Genomic DNA, 24,519 nt, shown 5'->3' with positions numbered 1-24,519 from the left:
CCTTAGTAGGGCTAGCGATCAGAATGTCGCCTGCATATTGAAGGAGGGTTTCCTTTTCCAGAGGTAGAACTTTTAGGTCTTTAGCTAAGCTTTCCCCAAAGATGGTGTGGGAATTTTTGCACCCTTGGGGCCGAACGGCCCGGAAGTATTGTTTTAGTTGTATGTTGAGTCCTGCCACTCACAAGCCAAAATTTCTTGTGACTCTGGGACTAATGGAATACAAAAGAAGGCATCATTGAAGACTAATACAGAATACCATGTCCTGGTGGTTGGTAGAATGACCAGCAGGGTGTAGGAATTAGGAGCAACTGGAGGTATATCCTCGGTGGCTTCACTGACTGTCCTGACATCCTTTACCAGGTCCCCAGCAGCCCATGGGACTCTCGTGGTCAGACCAATCCCAGAAAATGGAGCTCACCTGGGCAGGTACCCCACCCCCACCCCAGCCCACGGGGCTCTCGTGGTCAGGCCCCTCCCAGGATACAGAGCTACCCTTGCAGATACTGTGGCAGGGCTGGGCACACAGGAACCGTGCACATAGCCCTCATTGCAGAGCACCCCCAGCTCACCTGTCGCTCAGAGCTGACACAGAGCACCTCAGAGCAGGACTTGAACTAACAAACAGCAGCTGTGACAGGTCTGTGACCCTGGGCATCACTCCGTGCGGCCTCCCTCCACCTGGTCTTCCAGAGACTTCCACTGCACCCGGGGCACCAGGCCTCTGTCTCCAACCACCACCCACCCCTCCTCTCCCTGACTCCTGGGTTCCTCTCATTAGGAGAGGGTTTTCTTGAAGTTGTCTCCCACTCATGGGCCAGATAAAATGATTAGAAAACAAGCCAAAGCTGCAGCCCCTTGTCTATCCTGACTCTCGGGAGCCCACACCTGTTCCTTGGACCTAGCCGCTTCAGCAAGTTCCATTTTCTGCAACTGTGAGCCCCTGAGGGGTGATGATTGGCTGACCTGGGCAGACTTACCGTGCCGGCCAGCCCTCCCCAGGTGTGCCTGGGTTGAGATCAATATAAATACCACTCCAGGCAGCAAGAGCCCCTGCAGCCGTGCCTGACGCCATTTTCTCTGCCCTGTCAGCAGTCTCGGGGCTGGGCTGGTGGGAGGGAGGGAGAGGCCACGGCTTTGTGGGTGGCCCAGTGTGAGTGGGGCTCTGCTGGACTTTCTGCAGCAGTTGCCAGGCTGCCACCTGCTAAAGAAGAGGATGTGTCACCCATACCTGCTGCTGGAATTTCTCCCTGGGCAGAGGTGAGGAAGGAAAAAAGCAGTGGGGGCAGGGACAGGACGGGTATCTCAGGCAGGGAAATGGAAATCTTCCAGAAGAGCACCCAGGGCCAGGACCATCCTGGCTGGCCTGCAGGCACCAAGTCGGCCGGCATGCTGTCACTCGTGTGGCTCCATGGCCCTTCCTCTAGGCTTTCAAGTCCTTGTATATATTCAGGTGTTTTACCTGGGACGGGTGGGAATAGTTCAGCAGCAACTGGCCTGGGGCTCAGCTCACGTTTACTCACAGATGCCCTGGCACGGTGCCCCAGCTTTGCAATGAGGACGCTTGTTGCGTGGGGGCTGCTGGCTGAATGGGAGACGATTCCCCACCACTGACCAACTTCAGAATTGTTTACAACTGGAGCAAGTGCCCTGATACGGTTTTCCTCTGTGTAACTGGTGGGTTCTGTGTTTTTTTTCTCTTTTTCGTTTTTGGTTCAAGGTAGATTTTATTCCTCTTTTTTGTATTTACAGATATAAGCATGGAAATAAATTATTCATATAAATACATGTATGTGCAGGGAATAATTGTTTTTTCTGTTTTATTTTTTAAATTTTATTTCTTTTTAATTTTGAATTTTATTTTATATTTTTATACAGCAGGTTCTTATTGGTTATCTATTTTATACATATAAATGTATACATGCCAATCCCAGTCTCTCAACTCCTCCCACCACCACCCCCCCCAACAGCTTTCCCCCCTTGTTGTCCATACGTTTGTTGTCTACATCTGTTGCTCTATTTATGCCTTGCAAAATGGTTAATCTGTACAGTTTTTCTAGGTTCCACATATATGCATGAATATACAAGATTTGTTTTTCTCTTTCTGACTTACTTCACTCTGTATGACAGTCTCTGGATCCATCGACGTCTCTACAAATGACCCAATTTCATTCCTTTTCATGGCTTAGTAATATTCCATTTTATATATGTACCACGGCTTTATGCATTCGTCTGTCTGTGGGCATTTAGGTTGCTTCCATTACCTCGATATTGTAAATAGTGATGCAATGAACATTGCGGTGAATGTCTCTTTTTGATTTATGGTTTTGTCTGGGTATATGTCCAGTACTGGGATTGCTGTATCATATGGTAATTCTATTGTTAGTTTCTTAAGAAATTCCATATTGTTCTCCATAATGACTGTATCAATTTATATTCCCAACAATAGTGGAAGAGGGTTCCTTTTCTCCATACCCTTTCCAGCATTTTTTGTTTGTAGATTTTCTATGATGCCTATTCTATCAGGTGTGAGGTGATACCTCATTGCTGAATCCATTACGTTGAGCAAGGGGTAGGTCTTGTCTATTCCATATTTGGCTTATGGAACAGTATCTGTGCTAATTTCAAACTCTGCTTTTATGCAGCACCCCAACTCACCTTTCCCCTTAAGCAAGCATAAGATGGTTTTCTAAATTTGAGTCCCTGTTCTATTTTGTAATTCAGTTTCTGTGTAGCCAAGTTTACATTCCGTGTATTAGTGATATCTCATGATGTTTCTTTTTCTGTGTGACTTATTTCAGTTAGAATCATCATACCTGAATCCACTCATTATGCTGCTATGGGCCTGATGACATAGATTTCATTGCTGAGTGATATTGCATTGTACGTAAGTACCACAACTTCTTTATCCATTTTTCACTTTCTGCAATATTGAACTTGTACCGTAAACGAGGTTCTTGTAAACAGAGCCGTCCCAAACTTTGGGGTGGCTGTGTCTTTTTGATTTTAATTTCCCTAAGCTATAGGACCATAAGTGGAAGTGCCCTAGGCTCTGTTGCTTTGTTTTTTAGATGTTTCAGGAAACACCATACACTTCTCCCAAGTGGCTGTTGGCAATTTACATCCACCCATCAGCATAACAAGGCTCTCAGTTCTCCATGGCCTGTCCTGCCTTTCTGGATTTTACACTTTTTTCAGATGGCCCTTTTGACCGGGGGGAAGTGAGACTTCATTGTAGTGCAGGTTTCCTTCGCAAGCTTGCTTGGTTGGACAAAAAGGGCGTATTCGTTTTTTCCTGAATATATTCAGGAAAAAACACATACGCACTTTTTGGCCAAGTGCATCATTGTGGACGTTCTGCCTATTTTCCTAACTTTAAATGCAATTCCAGTCTACCTCCTGAAATCGGTTTCCTGCAATTCTGCCCCGCTTTCAAGTCCTCTTGGCAGCCTTACTTCAGTATATTTTTGGACGATAGCTGTCATTTATAACTCTGCAGGTTTGTGAATTACAGATCCCCTGAGCTCCTTTCTTCAACTCGCTTTCTTGTGAGCTGGCCGCAACACCGCAGGATTGCTTCAGGCCCTAATCTGGTTCCATCACGGCATGCTGAGCCTTTGGTTAATTCCTGTTCCTGGTGGGAAATGAGAGTTAAATTGCCCATCCAGACACCTCCAGATACTCCCTCATTTGTTCTCCCTATTCCTGTTCATCTTCCACAGAAATTGCAAACTGGGCCAAACAGTAGGTTAAAGGCACTGACTCTCCAAGTCGCGAGAGGGTTAGTAAAGCGTCTGGAATGTTGCTCCCGAGTACCAGGGGACGAAAACTGAGACATATTTGAACACGTCTCCCAATCACACGGTTCAACATACTCTAGGTTCCACATGCATGTTTTAGCTGAAGGAAGAATACCTTAAACCTGGAGAGTTGAGACCCGTGGAATGGGTACCATGCAATATGACTTCAAAGGGTCTTCATTTGCTCACCGAACCTCTCCAATGTTACCACTGCTGCGTTTATGCCCCGGTACACATTCCTGATTCTCTTTCAGAGAGATAGCCATCCATAGGTTTTAAGATACTTACTAGTCAGGTACATTCTTAGGCGTTTAATATGGGGTGTTGAGTCCATTACGTTGAGCAAGGAGTAGCTCTTGTCTATTCCATATTTGGCTTAAGGAACTTTATCTGTGCTCATTTCAATCTCTGGATTTATGTAGCACCCCAACTCACCTTTCCCCTTAAGCAAGCATAAGTTGGTTTTCTGAATTTGAGACCCTGTTCTGTTTTGTAATTCAGTTCCTGTGTAGCCGAGTTTACATTCCGTGTATTAGTGATATCTTATGATGTTTCTTTTTCTGTGTGACTTATTTCAGTTAGAATCATCATACCTGAATCCACTCATTATGCTGCTACGGGCCTGATGACATAGATTTCATTGCTGAGTGATATTGCATTGTACGTAAGTACCACAACTTCTTTATCCATTTTTCACTTTCTGCGATATTGAACTTGTACCATAAATGAGGTTCTTGTAAACGGAGCCGTCCAAACCTTTGGGGTGGCTGTGTCTTTTTGATTTTAATTTCCCTAAGCTATAGGACCATAAGTGGAAGTGCCCTAGGCTCTGTTGCTTTGTTTTTTAGATGTTTCAGGAAACACCACACACTTCTCCCAAGTGGCTGTTGGCAATTTACATCCTACCCATCAGCATAACAAGGCGCCCAGTTCTCCATGGCCTGTCCTGCCTTTCTGGATTTTACACTTTTTTCAGATGGCCCTTTTGAGCGGGGGGAAGTGAGACTTCATTGTAGTGCAGATTTCCTTTGCAAGCTTGCTTGGTTGGCTAAAAAGTGCGTATGCGTTTTTTCCTGAATATATTCAGGAAAAAACGCATACGCCCGTTTTGGCCAAGTGCATCATTGTCTACGTTCTGCCTCTTTTCCTATGCTTTCAATGCAATTCCAGTCTACCTCCTGATATCGGTTTCCTGCAATTCTGCCCCGCTTTCAAGTCCTCTTGGCAGCCTTACTTCAGTATATTTTTGTACAATAGCTGTCATTTATAACTCTGCAGGTTTGTGAATTACAGTTCCCCTGAGCTCCTTTCTTCAACTCGCTTTCTTGTGAGCTGGCCAAAACACCGCAGGATTGATTCAGGTGCTAATCTGGTTCCGGCACGGCACGCTGAGCCTTTGGTTAATTCCTCTTCCTGGTGGGAAATGAGAGTTAAATTTGCCCGTCCAGACACCTCCAGCTAGTCTCTCATTGGTTCTCCCATTTCCTGTTCATCTTCCGCAGAAATGGCAAACTGGGCCAAACACCAGGTTAAAGGCACTGACTCTCCAAGTCGGGAGAGTGTTAGTAAAGCGTCTGGAATGTTGCACCCGAGTACCAGGGGAAGAAAACTGAGTCATATTTGAACACGTCTCCCGATCACACGGTTGATCATACTATGAGTTCCACATGCATGTTTTAGCTGAAGGAAGAATACCTTAAACCTGGTGAGTTGAGACCCGTGGAATGGGTACCATGCAATATGACTTCAAAGGGTCTTCATTTGCTCACCGAACCTCTCCAATCCTATCACTGCTGCGTTTATGCCCCTGTACACATGCTTGATTCTCTTTCGGAGACATAGCAATCCATAGGTTTTAAGATACTTACTAGTCAGGTACATTCTTAGGCGTTTAATATGCGGTGTTGAGTCCATTTCGTTGAGCAAGGAGTAGCTCTTGTCTATTCCATATTTGGCTTAAGGAACTTTATCTGTGCTCATTTCAATCTCTGGTTTTATGCAGCACCCCAACTCACCTTTACCCTTAAGCAAGCATAAGTTTTTTTTCTAAAATTGAGACACTGTTCTGTTTTGGAATTCAGTTCCTGTGTAGCCAAGTTTACATTCCGTGTATTAGTGATATCTTATGATGTTTCTTTTTCTGTGTGACTTATTTCAGTTAGAATCATCGTACCTGAATCCACTCATTGTGCTGCTATGGGCCTGGTGACATAGATTTCATTGCTGAGTGATACTGCATTGTACGTAAGTACAAGTTCTTTATCCATTTTTCACTTTCTGTGATATTGAACTTGTACGGGAAATGAGGTTCTTGTAAACAGAGGCGTCCCAAACTTTGGGGTGGCTGTGTCTTTTTGATTTTAATTTCCCTAAGCTATAGGACCATAAGTGGAAGTGCCCTAGGCTCTGTTGCTTTGTTTCTTAGATGTTTCAGGAAACACCATACACTTCTCCCGAGTGTCTGTTGGCAATTTACATCCCGCCCATCAGCATAACAAGGCTCCCAGTTCTCCATGGCCTGTCCTGCCTTTCTGGATTTTACACTTTTTTCAGATGACCCTTTTGACGGGGGGAAGTGAGACTTCATTGTAGTGCAGATTTCCTTTGCAAGCTTGCTTGGTAGGCCAAAAAGGGCGTATGCGTTTTTTCCTGAATATATTCAGGAAAAAACGCATACGCCCTTTTTGGCCAAGTGCATCATTGTGGACGTTCTGCCTCTTTTCCTATGCTTTCAATGCAATTCCAGTCTACCTCCTGAAATCGGTTTCCTGCAATTCTGCCCCGCTTTCAAGTCCTCTTGGCAGCCTTACTTCAGTATATTTTTGGACGATAGCTGTCATTTATAACTCTGCAGGTTTGTGAATTACAGTGCCCCTGAGCTCCTTTCTTCAACTCGCTTTCTTGTGAGCTGACCGCAACACCGCAGGATGGCTTCAGGCCCTAATCTGGTTCCGACACGGCACGCTGAGCCTTTGGTTAATTCCTCTTCCTGGTGGGAAATGAGAGTTAAATTTGCCCGTCCAGACACCTCCAGCTAGTCTCTCATTGGTTCTCGCTATTCCTGTTCATCTTCCGCAGAAATTGCAAACTGGGCCAAACAGGAGGTTAAAGGGACTGACTCTCCAAGTCGGGAGAGTGTTAGTAAAGCGTCTGGAATGTTGCACCCGAGTACCAGGGGAGGAAAACTGAGACACTTGAACATGTCTCCCGTTCACACGGTTGATCATACTCTGGGTTCCACATGCATGTTTTAGCTGAAGGAAGAATACCTTAAACCTGGGTAGTTGAAACCCGTGGAATGGGTACCATGCAATATGCCTTCAATGGGTTTTCATTTGCTCACCGAACCTCTCCAATCCTATCACTGCTGCGTTTATGCCCCTGTACACATGCTTGATTCTCTTTTGGAGACATAGCAATCCATAGGTTTTAAGATACTTACTAGTCAGGTACATTCTTAGGCGTTTAATATGCGGTGTTGAGTCCATTTCGTTGAGCAAGGAGTAGCTCTTGTCTATTCCATATTTGGCTTAAGGAACTTTATCTGTGCTCATTTCAATCTCTGGTTTTATGCAGCACCCCAACTCACCTTTCCCCTTAAGCAAGCATAAGTTGGTTTTCTAAATTTGAGACCCTGTTCTGTTCTGTAATTCAGTTCCTCTGTAGCCAAGTTTACATTCCGTATATTACTGATATCTTATGATGTTTCTTTTTCTGTGTGACTTATTTCAGTTAGAATCATCGTACCTGAATCCACTCATTGTGCTGCTAAGGGCCTGATGACATAGATTTCATTGCTGAGTGATATTGCTTTGTAAGTAAATACCACGACTTCTTTATCCATTTTTCACTTTCTGCGATGTTGAACTTGTACGGTAAACGAGGTTCTTGTAAACAGAGGCGTCCGAAACTTTGGGGTGGCTGTGTCTTTTTGATTTTAATTTCCCTAAGCTATAGGACCATAAGTGGAAGTGCCCTAGGCTCTGTTGCTTTGTTTTTTAGATGTTTCAGGAAACACCATACACTTCTCCCGAGTGTCTGTTGGCAATTTACATCCCGCCCATCAGCATAACAAGGCTCCCAGTTCTCCATGGCCTCTCTTGCCTTTCTGGATTTTACACTTTTTTCAGATGGCCCTTTTGACCGGGGGGAAGTGAGACTTCATTGTAGTGCAGATTTCCTTTGCAAATTTGCTTGGTTGGCCAAAAAGGGCGTATGCGTTTTTTCCTGAATATATTCAGGAAACAACGCATACACACTTTTTGTCCAAGTGCATCATTGTGGACGTTCTGCCTCTTTTCCTATGCTTTCAATGCAATTCCAGTCTACCTCCTGAAATCGGTTTCCTGCAATTCTGCCCCGCTTTCAAGTCCTCTTGGCAGCCTTACTTCAGTATATTTTTGGACGATAGCTGTCATTTATAATTCTGCAGGTTTGTGAATTACAGTGCCCCTGAGCTCCTTTCTTCAACTCGCTTTCTTGTGAGCTGGCCGCAACACCGCAGGATGGCTTCAGGCCCTAATCTGGTTCCGGCACGGCACGCTGAGCCTTTGGTTAATTCCTCTTCCTGGTGGGAAATGAGAGTTAAATTTGCCCGTCCAGACACCTCCAGCTAGTCTCTCATTGGTTCTCCCTATTCCTGTTCATCTTCCGCAGAAATTGCAAACTGGGCCAAACAGGAGGTTAAAGGTGCTAACTGTCCAAGTGGGGAGAGTGTTAGTAAAGCGTCTGGAATGTTGCACCCGAGTACCAGGGTACGAAAACTGAGACATATTTGAACACGTCTCCCGATCACATGGTTGATCATGCTCTAGGTTACACATGCATGTTTTAGTTGAAGGAAGAATACTTTAAACCTGGATAGTTGAGACCCGTGCAATGGGTACCATGCAATATGACTTCAAAGGGTCTTCATTTGCTCACCGAACCTCTCCAATCCTATCACTGCTGCGTTTATGCCCCTGTACACATGCTTGATTCTCTTTCGGAGACATAGCAATCCATAGGTTTTAAGATACTTACTAGTCAGGTACATTCTTAGGCGTTTAATATGCGGTGTTGAGTCCATTTCGTTGAGCAAGGAGTAGCTCTTGTCTATTCCATATTTGGCTTAAGGAACTTTATCTGTGCTCATTTCAATCTCTGGTTTTATGCAGCACCCCAACTCACCTTTCCCCTCAAGCAAGCATAAGTTGGTTTTCTGAATTTGAGACCATGTTCTGTTTTGTAATCCAGTTCCTGTGTAGCCAAGTTTACATTCCGTGTATTAGTGATATCTTATGATGTTTCTTTTTCTGTGTGACTTATTTCAGTTAGAATCATCGTACCTGAATCCACTCATTATGCTGCTACGGTCCTGATGACATAGATTTCATTGCTGAGTGATACTGCATTGTACGTAAGTACCACAAGTTCTTTATCCATTTTTCACTTTCTGTGATATTGAACTTGTACGGTAAACGAGGTTCTTGTAAACAGAGGCGTCCCAAACTTTGGGGTGGCTGTGTCTTTTTGATTTTAATTTCCCTAAGCTATAGGACCATAAGTGGAAGTGCCCTAGGCTCTGTTGCTTTGTTTCTTAGATGTTTCAGGAAACACCATACACTTCTCCCGAGTGTCTGTTGGCAATTTACATCCCGCCCATCAGCATAACAAGGCTCCCAGTTCTCCATGGCCTGTCCTGCCTTTCTGGGTTTTACACTTTCTTCAGATGGCCCTTTTGACCAGGGGGAAGTGAGACTTCATTGTAGTGCAGATTTCCTTTGCAAGCTTGCTTGGTTGGCCAAAAAGGGCGTATGCGTTTTTTCCTGAATATATTCAGGAAAAAACGCATACGCCCTTTTTGGCCAAGTGCATCATTGTGGACGTTCTGCCTCTTTTCCTATGCTTTCAATGCAATTCCAGTCTACCTCCTGAAATCGGTTTCCTGCAATTCTGCCCCGCTTTTAAGTCCTCTTGGCAGCCTTACTTCAGTATATTTTTGGACGATAGGTGTCATTTATAACTCTGCAGGTTTGTGAATTACAGTGCCCCTGAGCTCCTTTCTTCAACTCACTTTCTTGTGAGCTGGCCGCAACACCGCAGGATGGCTTCAGGCCCTAATCTGGTTCCGGCACGGCACGCTGAGCCTTTGGTTATTTCCTCTTCCTGGTGGGAAATGAGAGTTAAATTTGCCCGTCCAGACACCTCCAGCTAGTCTCTCATTGGTTCTCCCTATTCCTGTTCATCTTCCGCAGAAATTGCAAACTGGGCCAAACAGGAGGTTAAAGGCGCTGACTCTCCAAGTGCGGAGAGTGTTAGTAAAGCGTCTGGAATGTTGCACCCGAGTACCAGGGGAGGAAAACTGAGACATAGTTGAACACGTCTCCCATTCACACGGTTGATCATACTCTGGGTTCCACATGCATGTTTTAGCTGAAGGAAGAATACCTTAAACCTGGGTAGTTGAAACCCGTGGAATGGGTACCATGCAATATGACTTCAAAGGGTCTTCATTTGCTCACCGAACCTCTCCAATCCTATCACTGCTGCGTTTATGCCCCTGTACACTCGCTTGATTCTCTTTCGGAGACATAGCAATCCATAGGTTTTAAGATACTTACTAGTCAGGTACATTCTTAGGCGTTTAATATGCGGTGTTGAGTCCATTTCGTTGAGCAAGGAGTAGCTCTTGTCTATTCCATATTTGGCTTAAGGAACTTTATCTGTGCTCATTTCAATCTCTGGTTTTATGCAGCACCCCAACTCACCTTTCCCCTTAAGCAAGCATAAGTTGGTTTTCTAAATTTGAGACCCTGTTCTGTTCTCTAATTCAGTTCCTGTGTAGCCAAGTTAAATTCCGTGTATTAGTGATATCTTATGATGTTTCTTTTTCTGTGTGACTTATTTCAGTTAGAATCATCATACCTGAATCCACTCATTGTGCTGCTAAGGGCCTGATGACATAGATTTCATTGCTGAGTGATATTGCTTTGTAAGTAAATACCACAACTTCTTTATCCATTTTTCACTTTCTGCGATGTTGAACTTGTACTGTAAACGAGGTTCTTGTAAACAGAGCCGTACCATACTTTGGGGTGGCTGTGTCTTTTTGATTTTAATTTCCCTAAGCTATAGGACCATAAGTGGAAGTGCCCTAGGCTCTGTTGCTTTGTTTTTTAGATGTTTCAGGAAACACCATACACTTCTCCCGAGTGTCTGTTGGCAATTTACATCCCTCCCATCAGCATAACAAGGCTCCCAGTTCTCCATGGCCTGTCCTGGCTTTCTGGATTTTACACTTTTTTCAGATGGTCCTTTTGACCGGGGGGAAGTCAGACTTCATTGTAGTGCAGATTTCCTTTGCAAGCTTGCTTGGTTGGCCAAAAAGGGCGTATGCGTTTTTTCCTGAATATATTCAGGAAAAAATGCATACGCCCTTTTTGGCCAGGTGCATCTTTGTGGACGTTCTGCCTCTTTTCCTATGCTTTCAATGCAATTCCAGTCTACCTCCTGAAATCGGTTTCCTGCAATTCTGCCCCGCTTTCAAGTCCTCTTGGCAGCCTTACTTCAGTATATTTTTGGACGATAGCTGTCATTTATAACTCTGCAGGTTTGTGAATTACAGTGCCCCTGAGCTCCTTTCTTCAACTCGCTTTCTTGTGAGCTGGCCGCAACACCGCAGGATGGCTTCAGGCCCTAATCTAGTTCCGGCACGGCACGCTGAGCCTTTGGTTATTTCCTCTTCCTGGTGGGAAATGAGAGTTAAATTTGCCCGTCCAGACACCTCCAGCTAGTCTCTCATTGGTTCTCCCTATTCCTGTTCATCTTCCGCAGAAATTGCAAACTGGGCCAAACAGGAAGTTAAAGGCGCTAACTCTCCAAGTGGGGAGAGTGTTAGTAAAGCGTCTGGAATGTTGCACCCGAGTACCAGGGGAGGAAAACTGAGACATATTTGAACACGTCTCCCGTTCACACGGTTGATCATACTCTGGGTTCCACATGCATGTTTTAGCTGAAGGAAGAATACCTTAAACCTGGGTAGTTGAAAAACGTGGAATGGGTACCATGCAATATGACTTCAAAGGGTCTTCATTTGCTCACCGAACCTCTCCAATCCTATCACTGCTGCGTTTATGCCCCTTTACACACGCTTGATTCTGTTTTGGAGACATAGCAATCCATAGGTTTTAAGATACTTACTAGTCAGGTATATTCTTAGGCGTTTAATATGGGGTGTTGAGTCCATTTCGTTGAGCAAGGAGTAGCTCTTGTCTATTCCATATTTGGCTTAAGGAACTTTATCTGTGCTCATTTCAATCTCTGGTTTTATGCAGCACCCCAACTCACCTATCCCCTTAAGCAAGCATAAGTTGGTTTTCTAAATTTGAGACCCTCTTCTGTTTTGGAATTCAGTACCTGTGTAGCCAAGTTTACATTCTGTGTATTACTGATATCTTATGATGTTTCATTTTCTGTGTGACTTATGTCACGTAGAATCATCGTACCTGAATCCACTCATTATGCTGCTACGGGCCTGGTGACATAGATTTCATTGCTGAGTGATACTGCATTGTACGTAAGTTCCACAAGTTCTTTATCCATTTTTCACTTTCTGTGATGTTGAACTTGTACGGTAATCGAGGTTCTTGTAAACAGAGGCGTCCCAAACTTTGGGGTGGCTGTGTCTTTTTGATTTTAATTTCCCTAAGCTATAGGACCATAAGTGGAAGTGCCCTAGGCTCTGTTGCTTTGTTTTTTAGATGTTTCAGGAAACACCATAAACTTCTCCCGAGTGTCTGTTGGCAATTTACATCCCGCCCATCAGCATAACAAGGCTCCCAGTTCTCCTTGGCCTGTCCTGCCTTTCTGGATTTTACACTTTTTTCAGATGGCCCTTTTGACCGGGGGGAAGTGAGACTTCATTGTAGTGCAGATTTCCTTTGCAAGCTTGCTTGGTTGGCCAAAAAGGGCGTATGCGTTTTTTCCTGAATATATTCAGGAAAAAACGCATACGCCCTTTTTGGCCAAGTGCATCATTGTGGACGTTCTGCCTCTTTTCCTATGCTTTCAATGCAATTCCAGTCTACCTCCTGAAATCGGTTTCTTGCAATTCTGCCCCGCTTTCAAGTCCTCTTGGCAGCCTTACTTCGGTATATTTTTGGACAATAGCTGTCATTTATAACTCTGCAGGTTTGTGAATTACAGTGCCCCTGAGCTCCTTTCTTCAACTCGCTTTCTTGTGAGCTGGCCGCAACACCGCAGGATGGCTTCAGGCCCTAATCTGGTTCCGGCATGGCATGCTGAGCCTTTGGTTAATTCCTCTTCCTGGTGGGAAATGAGAGTTAAATTTGCCCGTCCAGACACCTCCAGCTAGTCTCTCATTGGTTCTCGCTATTCTTGTTCATCTTCCGCAGAAATTACAAACTGGGCCAAACAGGAGGTTAAAGGGACTGACTCTCCAAGTCGGGAGAGTGTTAGTAAAGCGTCTGGAATGTTGCACCCGAGTACCAGGGTACGAAAACTGAGACATATTAGAACACGTCTCCCGATCACATGGTTGATCATACTCTAGGTTCCACATGCATGTTTTAGCTGAAGGAAGAATACCTTAAACCTGGGTAGTTGAAAAACGTGGAATGGGTACCATGCAATATGACTTCAAAGGGTCTTCGTTTGCTCACCGAACCTCTCCAATCCTATCACTGCTGCGTTTATGCCCCTGTACACACGCTTGATTCTCTTTCGGAGACATAGCAATCCATAGGTTTTAAGATACTTACTAGTCAGGTACATTCTTAGGCGTTTAATATGCGGTGTTGAGTCCATTTCGTTGAGCAAGGAGTAGCTCTTGTCTATTCCATATTTGGCTTAAGGAACTTTATCTGTGCTCATTTCAATCTCTGGTTTTATGCAGCACCCCAACTCACCTTTCCCCTTAAGCAAGCATAAGTTGGTTTTCTAAATTTGAGACCCTGTTCTGTTCTGTAATTCAGTTCCTGTGTAGCCAAGTTAAATTCCGTGTATTAGTGATATCTTATGATGTTTCTTTTTCTATGTGACTTATTTCAGTTAGAATCATCATACCTGAATCCACTCATTGTGCTGCTAAGGGCCTGATGACATAGATTTCATTGCTGAGTGATATTGCTTTGTAAGTAAATACCACATCTTCTTTATCCATTTTTCACTTTCTGTGATACTGAACTTGGACGGTAAACGAGGTTCTTGTAAACAGAGGCGTCCCAAACTTTGGGGTGGCTGTGTCTTTTTGATTTTAATTTCCCTAAGCTATAGGACCATAAGTGGAAGTGCCCTAGGCTCTGTTGTTTTGTTTTTTAGATGTTTCAGGAAACACCATACACTTCTCCCGAGTGTCTGTTGGCAATTTACATCCCGCCCATCAGCATAACAAGGCTCCCAGTTCTCCTTGGCCTGTCCTGCCTTTCTGGAATTTACACTTTTTTCAGATGGCCCTTTTGACCGGAAGGAAGTGAGACTTTATTGTAGTGCAGATTTCCTTTGCAAGTTTGCTTGGTTGGCCAAAAAGGGCGTATGCGTTTTTTCCTGAATATATTCAGGAAAAAACGCATACGCCCTTTTTGGCCAAGTGCATCATTTTGGACGTTCTGTCTCTTTTCCTATGCTTTCAATGCAATTCCAGTCTACCTCCTGAAATCGGTTTCCTGCAATTCTGCCCCGCTTTCAAGTCCTCTTGGCAGCCTTACTTCAGTATATTTTTGGACGATAGCTGTCATTTATAACTCTGCAGGTTTGTGAATTACATTGCCCCTGAGCTCCTTTCTTCAACTCGCTTTCTTGTGAGCTGGCCGCAACACCGCAGGATGGCTTCAGGCCCTAATCTGTTTCTGGCACGGCACGCTGAACCTTTGGTTAATTCCTCTTCCTGGTGGGAAATGAGAGTTAAATTTACCCGTCCAGACACCTCCAGCTAGTCTCTCATTGGTTCTCGCTATTCCTGTTCATCTTCCGCAGAAATTGCAAACTGGGCCAAACAGGAGGTTAAAGGGACTGACTCTCCAAGTCGGGAGAGTGTTAGTAAAGCGTCTGGAATGTTGCACCCGAGTACCAGGGTACGAAAACTGAGACATATTTGAACACGTCTCCCGATCACATGGTTGATCATACTCTAGGTTCCACATGCATGTTTTAGCTGAAGGAAGAATACCTTAAACCTGGGTAGTTGAAACCCGTGGAATGGGTACCATGCAATATGACTTCAAAGGGTCTTCATTTGCTCACCGAACCTCTCCAATCCTATCACTGCTGCGTTTATGCCCCTGTACACATGCTTGATTCTCTTTCGGAGACATAGCAATCCATAGGTTTTAAGATACTTAGTAGTCAGGTACATTCTTAGGCGTTTAATATGCGGTGTTGAGTCCATTTCGTTGAGCAAGGAGTAGCTCTTGTCTATTCCATATTTGGCTTAAGGAACTTTATCTGTGCTCATTTGAATCTCTGGTTTTATGCAGCACCCCAACTCACGTTTCCCGTTAAGCAAGCATAAGTTGGTTTTCTAAATTTGAGACCCTGTTCTGTTCTGTAATTCAGTTCCTGTCTAGCCAAGTTTACATTCTGTGTATTAGTGATATCTTATGATGTTTCTTTTTCTGTGTGACTTATTTCAGTTAGAATCATCGTACCTGAATCCACTCATTATGCTGCTACGGGCCTCGTGACAGAGATTTCATTGCTGAGTGATACTGCATTGTACGTAAGTTCCACAAGTTCTTTATCCATTTTTCACTTTCTGTGATGTTGAACTTGTAAGGTAAACGAGGTTCTTGTAAACAGAGGCGTCCCAAACTTTGGGGTGGCTGTGTCTTTTTGATTTTAATTTCCCTAAGCTATAGGACCATAAGTGGATGTGCCCTAGGCTCTGTTGCTTTGTTTTTTAAATGTTTCAGGAAACACCATACACTTCTCCCGAGTGTCTGTTGGCAATTTACATCCCGCCCATCAGCATAACAAGTCTCCCAGTTCTCCATGGCCTGTCTTGCCTTTCTGGATTTTACACTTATTTGAGATGGCCCTTTTGACCGGGGGGAAGTGAGACTTCATTGTAGTGCAGATTTCCTTTGCAAGCTTGCTTGGTTGGCCAAAAAGGGCGTATGCGTTTTTTCCTGAATATATTCAGGAAAAAACGCATACGCCCTTTTTGGCCAAGTGCATCATTGTGGACGTTCTGCCTCTTTTCCTATGCTTTCAATGCAATTCCAGTCTACCTCCTGAAATCGGTTTCCTGCAATTCTGCCCCGCTTTCAAGTCCTCTTGGCAGCCTTACTTCAGTATATTTTTGGACGATAGCTGTCATTTATAACTCTGCAGGTTTGTGCATTACAGTGCCCCTGAGCTCCTTTCTTCAACTCGCTTTCTTGTGACCTGGCCGCAACACCGCAGGATGGCTTCAGGCCCTAATCTGGCTCCGGCACGGCACGCTGAGCCTTTGGTTATTTCCTCTTCCTGGTGGGAAATGAGAGTTAAATTTGCCCGTCCAGACACCTCCAGCTAGTCTCTCATTGGTTCTCCCTATTCCTGTTCATCTTCCGCAGAAATTGCAAACTGGGCCAAACAGGAAGTTAAAGGCGCTAACTCTCCAAGTGGGGAGAGTGTTAGTAAAGCGTCTGGAATGTTGCACCCGAGTACCAGGGGAGGAAAACTGAGACATATTTGAACACGTCTCCCGATCACATGGTTGATCATACTCTGGGTTCCACATGCATGTTTTAGCTGAAGGAAGAATACCTTAAACCTGGGTAGTTGAAAAACGTGGAATGGGTACCATGCAATATGACTTCAAAGGGTCTTCATTTGCTCACCGAACCTCTCCAATCCTATCACTGCTGCGTTTATGCCCCTTTACACACGCTTGATTCTGTTTTGGAGACATAGCAATCCATAGGTTTTAAGATACTTACTAGTCAGGTATATTCTTAGGCGTTTAATATGGGGTGTTGAGTCCATTTCGTTGAGCAAGGAGTAGCTCTTGTCTATTCCATATTTGGCTTAAGGAACTTTATCTGTGCTCATTTCAATCTCTGGTTTTATGCAGCACCCCAACTCACCTTTCCCCTTAAGCAAGCATAAGTTGGTTTTCTAAATTTGAGACCCTCTTCTGTTTTGGAATTCAGTTCCTGTGTAGCCAAGTTTACATTCTGTGTATTACTGATATCTTATGATGTTTCTTTTTCTGTGTGACTTATGTCACTTAGAATCATCGTACCTGAATCCACTCATTATGCTGCTACGGGCCTGATGACATAGATTTCATTGCTGAGGGATACTGCATTGTATATAAGTACCACAAGTTCTTTATCCGTTTTTCACTTTCTGTGATACTGAACTTGTATGGTAAACGAGGTTCTTGTAAACAGAGGCGTCCCAAACTTTGGGCTGGCTGTCTTTTTGATTTTAATTTCCCTAAGCTATAGGACCATAAGTGGAAGTGCCCTAGGCTCTGTTGCTTTGTTTTTTAGATGTTTCAGGAAACACCATACACTTCTCCCAAGTGTCTGCTGGCAACTTACATCCCGCCCATCAGCATAACAAGGCTCCCAGTTCTCCATGGCCTGTCCTGCCTTTCTGGATTTTACACTTTTTTCAGATGGCCCTTTTGACCGGGGGGAAGTGAGACTTCATTGTAGTGCAGATTTCCTTTGCAAGCTTGCTTGGTTGGCCAAAAAGGGCGTATGCGTTTTTTCCTGAATATATTCAGGAAAAAACGCATACGCCCTTTTTGGCCAAGTGCATCATTGTGGACGTTCTGCCTCTTTTCCTATGCTTTCAATGCAATTCCAGTCTACCTCCTGAAATCGGTTTCCTGCAATTCTGCCCCGCTTTCAAGTCCTCTTGGCAGCCTTACTTCAGTATATTTTTGGACGATAGCTGTCATTTATAACTCTGCAGGTTTGTGAATTACATTGCCCCTGAGCTCCTTTCTTCAACTCGCTTTCTTGTGAGCTGGCCGCAACACCGCAGCATGGCTTCAGGCCCTAATCTGGTTCCGGCACGGCACGCTGAGCCTTTGGTTAATTCCTCTTCCTGGTGGGAAATGAGAGTTAAATTTGCCCGTCCAGACACCTCCAGCTAATCTCTCATTGGTTCTCGCTATTCCTGTTCATCTTCCGCAGAAATTACAAACTGGGCCAAACAGGAGTTTAAAGGCACTGACTCTCCAAGTCGGGAGAGTGTTAGTAAAGCGTCTGGAATGTTGCACCCGAGTACCAGGGGACGAAAACTGAGACATATTTGAACACGTCTCCTGATCACACGGTTGATCATACTCTGGGTTCCACATGCATATTTTAGCTGAAGGAAGAATACCTTAAACCTGGAGAGTTGAGACCCGTGGAATGGGTACCATGCAATATGACTTCAAAGGGTCTTCATTTCCTCACTGAACCTCTCCAATCCTGTCACAGCTGTGTTTATGCCCCTGTACACACGCTTGATTCTCTTTCAGACATAGCCATCCATACGTTTTAAGATTCTTACTAGTCAGGTATATTCTTAGGCGTTTAATATGCGGTGTTGAGTCCATTTCGTTGAGCAAGGAGTAGCTCTTGTCTATTCCATATTTGGCTTAAGGAAATTTATCTGTGCTCATTTCAAACTCTAGTTTTATGCAGCACCCCAACTCACCTTCCCCCTTAAGCAAGCATAAGTTGGTTTTCTAAACTTGAGACCCTGTTCTGTTTTGTAATTCAGTTCATGTGTAGCCAAGTTCACATTCTGTGTATTAGTGATACCTTATGATGTTTCTTTTCTGTGTGACTTATTTCAGTTCGAATCATCATACCTGAATCCACTCATTATGGTGCTACGGGCCTGATGACATAGATTTCATTGCTGAGTGTTATTGCATTGTACATAAGTACCACAACTTCTTTATCCATTTTTCACTTTCTGCGATATTTTACTTGTACAGTAAACGAGGTTCTTGTAAACAGAGCCGTCCCAAACTTTGGGGTGGCTGTGTCTTTTTGATTTTAATTTCCCTAAGCTATAGGACCATAAGTGGAAGTGCCCTAGGCTCTGTTGCTTTGTTTTTTAGATGTTTCAGGAAACACCATACACTTTTCCCGAGTGGCTGTTGGCAATTTACATCCCGCCCATCAGCATAAGAAGGCTCCCAGTTCTCCATGGCCTGTGGTGCCTTTCTGGATTTTACACTTTTTTCAGATGGCCCTTTTGACCCGGTGGAAGTGAGAGTTCATTGTAGTGCAGATTTCCTTTGCAAGCTTACTTGGTTGGCCAAAAAGGGCGTATGCGTTTTTTCCTGAATATATTCAGGAAAAAACGCATACGCCCTTTTTGGCCAAGTGCATCATTGTCGAGGTTCTGACTCTCTTCATATGTTTTCAATGCAATTCCAGTCTACCTCCTGAAATCGGTTTCCTGCAATTCTGCCTTGCTTTCAATGCCTCTTCATAGCCTTACCTCAATATATTTTTTGAAAATAGTTGGCCTTTATAACTCTGCAGGTTTTTGAATTGCAGTGGCCCTTAGCTCCATTTTTCAGCTCTTATTTTTGTGGTCTTGCCCCATAACCACAGGATTCCTTGAAGCCCTATTTTTCTTCTGGGGCACCTTGCTGTGCCTTTGGTTAATTCTTCTTACTGATGTGACATTAGAGTGACATGTGCCCATTGAAACCGCTACAGCTAGTTTCTCACTGGTTCCCCCTATTCCCATTCATCCTCCGCACTAACTGCAGACTGTGCAATAGCAGAACTTAAAGGCATTGACTCTCCACGTGGGGATGTTGTTAGTAAAGTGGCTGGAATGTCGATCCGGAGCCCCAGGAGAGGAAAAATGAGGTGCGTTTTAGAAACCTTTCCCGATCATATGGTATACCAGTCGCTGGGTTTCCCAAGCATGGTTTAGCTGTAGGAAGATTCCCTTCAACCTGGAGTGTTGGGACCCTTGGAATGAGTAGCATGAAGTATTGCATTAAACTTTCGGCAGTTGCTCACCAAAGCTCACCAATCCTCTCAGCCCCAAGTGTCCAGCCTTATGTCTTATCCAGCTGTGGGTTTATATGTGGTCAATCCAGGTTGCATCACAGCCCCTGAGCGAATTTTGTAAGAATTTTTCTCTCTTTCATTGTTTCAGCGTTTTGTTTTTAAAATTTATTTCTATAATGGGGTTTAGCTCATTTTCACTGCTGTGTTTGTGCCGCTCTGCACACACTTGATTCCCTTATGGAGATATATCAATACATGGGTTTTAAGATTCTTATTACTCAGATATATTTCTCTGCGGTGTATAGGGTGTGTTGAGGCCAGTTCATTGAGCAAGGTGTAGATCTTGTCTAATACCTATTTGGTTTATTGAACGGTATCTGTGCTAATTTCAAACTCTGGTTTTATGCATCACCCCACCTCTCCTTTCCCCTTAAGCTGACATAAGTGTGTTTTCTAAATGTGAGACACTGTTCTGTTCTGTAATTCATTTCTTGTGCAGCCATATTTACCCTCCCTCTATAAGTGATATCTTATGATATGTTTCTTTTTCTGTTTGACTTATTTCAAGTAGTATTATCGGACCTAAATCCAATCTTTATCCTTCTACTAGCCTTATTACATTGATTTCATGGTGAAGAGATATTCCATTGTACATAAGTACCACATCTTCTTTATCCATTGTTCTCTTTCCTGGGATATTTAAGGTGTACTGAAGTTGAGGTTCTTGTAAACAGAGTAGCCCTAAACTGTGGTGTGCTTGTGTCTTGTTGATTTTAGACTTCCCTAGATATACTCCCATGATTGGAAGTGTCCTATGCTCTGTAGCTCTGTTTTTTAGATGATTTAGGAACCACCATACACTTCTCCAGAGTGGCTCTCGGCAGTTCACACACTGCCCATCAGCGTATAAAGGCTCCCTGTTCTCCATGGCCTGTCCTGCATTTCTGGTTTTTACAATTTTTTAGGATGGCCCTTTTGACTGGTGGGAAATGAGACTTCTTTGTTGTGCACATTTGCATTGCTTGCTTGCTTCGTTGCCCATAAAGTGCGTATGCGTTTTTTTCCTGGATATAATCAGGAAAAAACGCATACGCCCTTTTGGGCCAACTGCATCATTGTCGAAATTCTGCCGCTTTTCATGTGCGTTAAAGACGAGTCCAATCTATCTCTTGAAATCTGTTTCTTGCAATTCTGTCTTGCATTCAGATCCTCTTCTTTGCCTTACCTCAACATATTTTTGGACGTTAGTTTTCATTTATAACTCTGCAGGTTTGTGAATTGCAGTGACCCTGAGCTCCATTTTTTAAGTTGCTCTTTTGTGAGCTGGCCTCAAACCCGCAGGATTGCTTCAGGTCCTATTTTGGCTCCGGCGAGGCAGGCTGAGCCTTTCTTTAATTCTTATTCTTAATGGGAAATTAGAGTGATATGTGCCCGTCCAAACCCCTACAACTATTCTCTCATTGGTTCCCCCTCTTCCCGTTCATCCTCCTCACAATTTGCAAAATGTGTGAAACAGAAGTTTAAATGTGCTGATTCTCCAAGTGGGGAGATTCTAAGTAGCGTGGCTGGAATGGTGAACAGGAGCACCAGGAGAGGATAAATGAGGTGCATTTTAGACACATCTCCCGATCACATGGTGTACAGTCCTCTGGGTTTTCCATGCATGTTTTAGCTGTAGGAAGATCCCTTGAACCTGCAGATTTGGGACCCATTGAATGGGTACCAGGTAGTATTACTTTAAAGGGTGTGCATTTCCTCACCCAACCTCACATTTCTCTTAGCGCAAACAGTTTCCAGCCTTATGTCTCATCCTGCTGTGGGTCTAGATGTGTTCAATCCATGTTGCATCACCGTCCCTGAGGAAAAGTTGTAAGAGGTTTTCTCTGTCTCTCTGTCGTTTATTTTTTTCAATTTATTACTATATTGGTTACAGCTGATTTTCAAAGCTCTGTTTCTTGCTGCTGTACATCCACTTGATTCACGTACAGAGAGACATCAATAAATTCTTTTTCAGATTCTTACCAGTCGTATATATTCTTTTCCGGTGACTTGAGTGTGCTGAGTGCAGTTCTTTTAGCTACCGTGTAGGCCTTGTTGATTATCAGTTTGGTATTTGGAATGGTATCTTTGCTAATTTCAACCTCCTGGATGATGCCTCACCCCTCCCCACCTTTCCCGCTTAGCAGCCTTATGCGTGTTTTCTACATATTTGACTATGTTTTTGTTTTGTAATTTATTTCATGTGTAGCCATTTTGGATTCCACCTTTAAGTGATAGCTTATGATATGTGTCTTTTTCTTTTTGAATTCTGTCACTTAGAATGATCATACGTAACTCCTCGGGAGTTGTTACAACTGGCCATATTTCATTGATTTCCAGGCTGAATAATATTCCACTCTACCTAAGTACCACATCTCTATCCATTTTTTCCCTCCAGAGACATTTAAGTTATATCCTAGTCGAGGATCTTTTAAACAGAGAGGGGGTAAACATTGGGGTGCCTGTGTCCTCTCGATTTTTGTTTTTCCCAAGATATACGCCCATGAGTGCAAGTGCCCTATGCTCTGTAGCTCATTTTTTAGATGCTTTAGTAAACACAATACACTTCTCCAGAATGGCCGTTGGCAATATACATTTCCACTATAAGTCTCACAGGGCTCCCTCTTCTCATTGCCCTGTCCTGCATTTCTGTTGTTTACGCTTTATGAGGATGGCTCTTCTGACTGATGCGAAGTGATATCTTTTGTAGTATTGACTTCCAGTGCCCACCTGTTTGGTTGGCTAAAAATGTGTATGCCCTTTTCTTGAATATATACAGAAAAAAACGCATACACCCTTTTTGGCCACCTGCAATGTTCAGCTCCTTTTCTTGTGCTTAATGGCGAGTCCTTTCTACCTCCTCAAATCCCTTTCCTGCCATTCTCCCTTGCTTACAAGTCCTTTTCTTTGACTTTCCTCAAGACATTTTTCAGTGATGGATATTTTCAACTCTGCAGTTTTGTGAATTTTACTGCCCCTGAGTTCCATTGTTCAACTTGTGTTTATGGGAACTGGCCACAAAGCAGCGGGATTTCCTCAAGCCCTATACTGTTTCCATGGGCAACCCTAGCCTTTGGTCAATTCGTCTTCCTGATTGGAAATTAGAGTGACATGTGCCTGTCTGAACACCTAGGACTTGTCTCTCATTGTTCCTCATCCTTCCGCTTCATCCTCTGGACAAATTCCAAACTGTACGCAACAGGATGTTGACAGTGCTGACATCTCCAAGTGGGGAGACTGTTAGTAAAGACGCTGGAGGGGTGAACCCGAGCACCAGGAGATGAGGAGATGAGATGCCTTTTCCAAACTCTTCCCGATCAGATGGTATACCATCCTCTGGGTGTGACAGACATGTTTTAGCAGTAGGAAGAGTCCCATTCATGTAAGGAGAACACCAGGGCTTTTTCAAAATCAGTGTCTCCCCGAAACCCAAACTGGGGAAGTTTTTAAGCTACGGCTACACATATGTTCATTAAGGGCCTTGGGAAGTAGGCAGAGTCCAAACTTTAGATAATTGAAGTCTTCAGGGTCAGAAGCACTCACCACCAGCTTCCCTTAGGCTACACTTTAACTGTCATTGATAGATGATGTCAATAAAAATATCTATTCTTTTTCAGATTATTTCCCCTTATAGGTTATTGCAAAATGTTGAGTGTAGTTCCCTGTGCTATACAGTAGTTCCTTGTTGATGATCTATTTTATACATAGCAGTGTGTATGTGTTAATTCCAAACTGTTAATTTATCCCTCCTCCCACCTTTCCCCTTTGGTAATAATAAATTATAAGATTTTATACTTCTCAGAAATGGGGGAGCTGAAAGAGAGGTATCATTTTCAATGGAAAAGCATTTAAAACAGGATTGAAGGTTTAACCAAGATTATTAGATGTACATCCTTGGAAAGAAATCACTTCGTTTCTCTAATATTGACCTGACAAATAAGACAAACCTTTTCACTGAACTTGCTTATAAAAAGTGATGGAAATATCAAATGGAAGTGTTAAAAACATCTTATTTTACCCGAGCCTTATACACTGTTCTATGTTAACTACAGTTTGGCTCACACATCTGTTCATTGAGGTTACAATAGTCTCAATTTCTGTTACTGATCCTCCAGAGTGGACCCCAACAAGTGTCCCCCTGCCCAGTGTCATTGGGGCCAACAGATCGAGACTGAGTTTGGTTCACAAGCAAAGGAAACTTTATATTTTGATCAGAGAATGGAGAGGTGAGAGCATGCACTACCCCGTGGGCTGTGGGCTGGGCTGCTGTGTAGAGATCCTGTCAGAGTCAGTGGGAGGGAGGGAGGGGGCAGAGCTCTCGAGGGCCGGGTTGGCTGTAGCTCAGGCTCTATATCGTGGAGTCTGCACTGGGCCCCAGGAGCTGAGGTGTCGACCCAGCCATTCTGCACTAGGAAATCTGGTCTGAAGTGCCGGGTGTGGAACCTCTGCATGCGGGACCCTAGGAGCACGTGAAATTAGACAAAGCACAAAGGATAAAAAAGGTTAGACTTGACTTTATTGCCCAGATTCTATTTTTATCTCCCAGGGATTTTTAATGGGCTTTGCTGGGGACAAACCCCTCCTCTGCTTTTTGTCCCGTTCCTCATTCTTGGAGTGCTGAGGGTGCAGACCCTTCTTCTGTAACTGCTGAGTGCTGAGTTGGGAGCCCTCATACCCTGGGGCGAGGGTCAGAGCTTCTCCCCAGCAGCCTCCCG

The 24,519-nt window shown here is 43.9% G+C and overlaps 1 long non-coding RNA gene across 1 annotated transcript in view; it reads left to right on the top strand.

The window, feature by feature from the left end:
- The window catches only part of LOC137218215 (uncharacterized), a 58,061-nt gene extending 34,066 nt beyond the window's left edge, over positions 1-23,995 (top strand). Inside the window, exons 2-3 of the long non-coding RNA XR_010940534.1 lie at positions 2,799-2,880; positions 23,920-23,995. This is a non-coding gene — a long non-coding RNA (uncharacterized lncRNA). The remainder of the gene's footprint in view (positions 1-2,798; positions 2,881-23,919) is intronic.
- The last annotated feature ends 524 nt before the right edge of the window (positions 23,996-24,519 follow it).

Source organism: Pseudorca crassidens, unplaced genomic scaffold, assembly GCF_039906515.1.
Source record: "Pseudorca crassidens isolate mPseCra1 unplaced genomic scaffold, mPseCra1.hap1 Scaffold_63, whole genome shotgun sequence".
Taxonomy (NCBI): domain Eukaryota; kingdom Metazoa; phylum Chordata; class Mammalia; order Artiodactyla; family Delphinidae; genus Pseudorca; species Pseudorca crassidens.
Note: the sequence above shows the minus strand (reverse complement) of the source record. Positions and strands in the feature narration are given on the sequence as shown.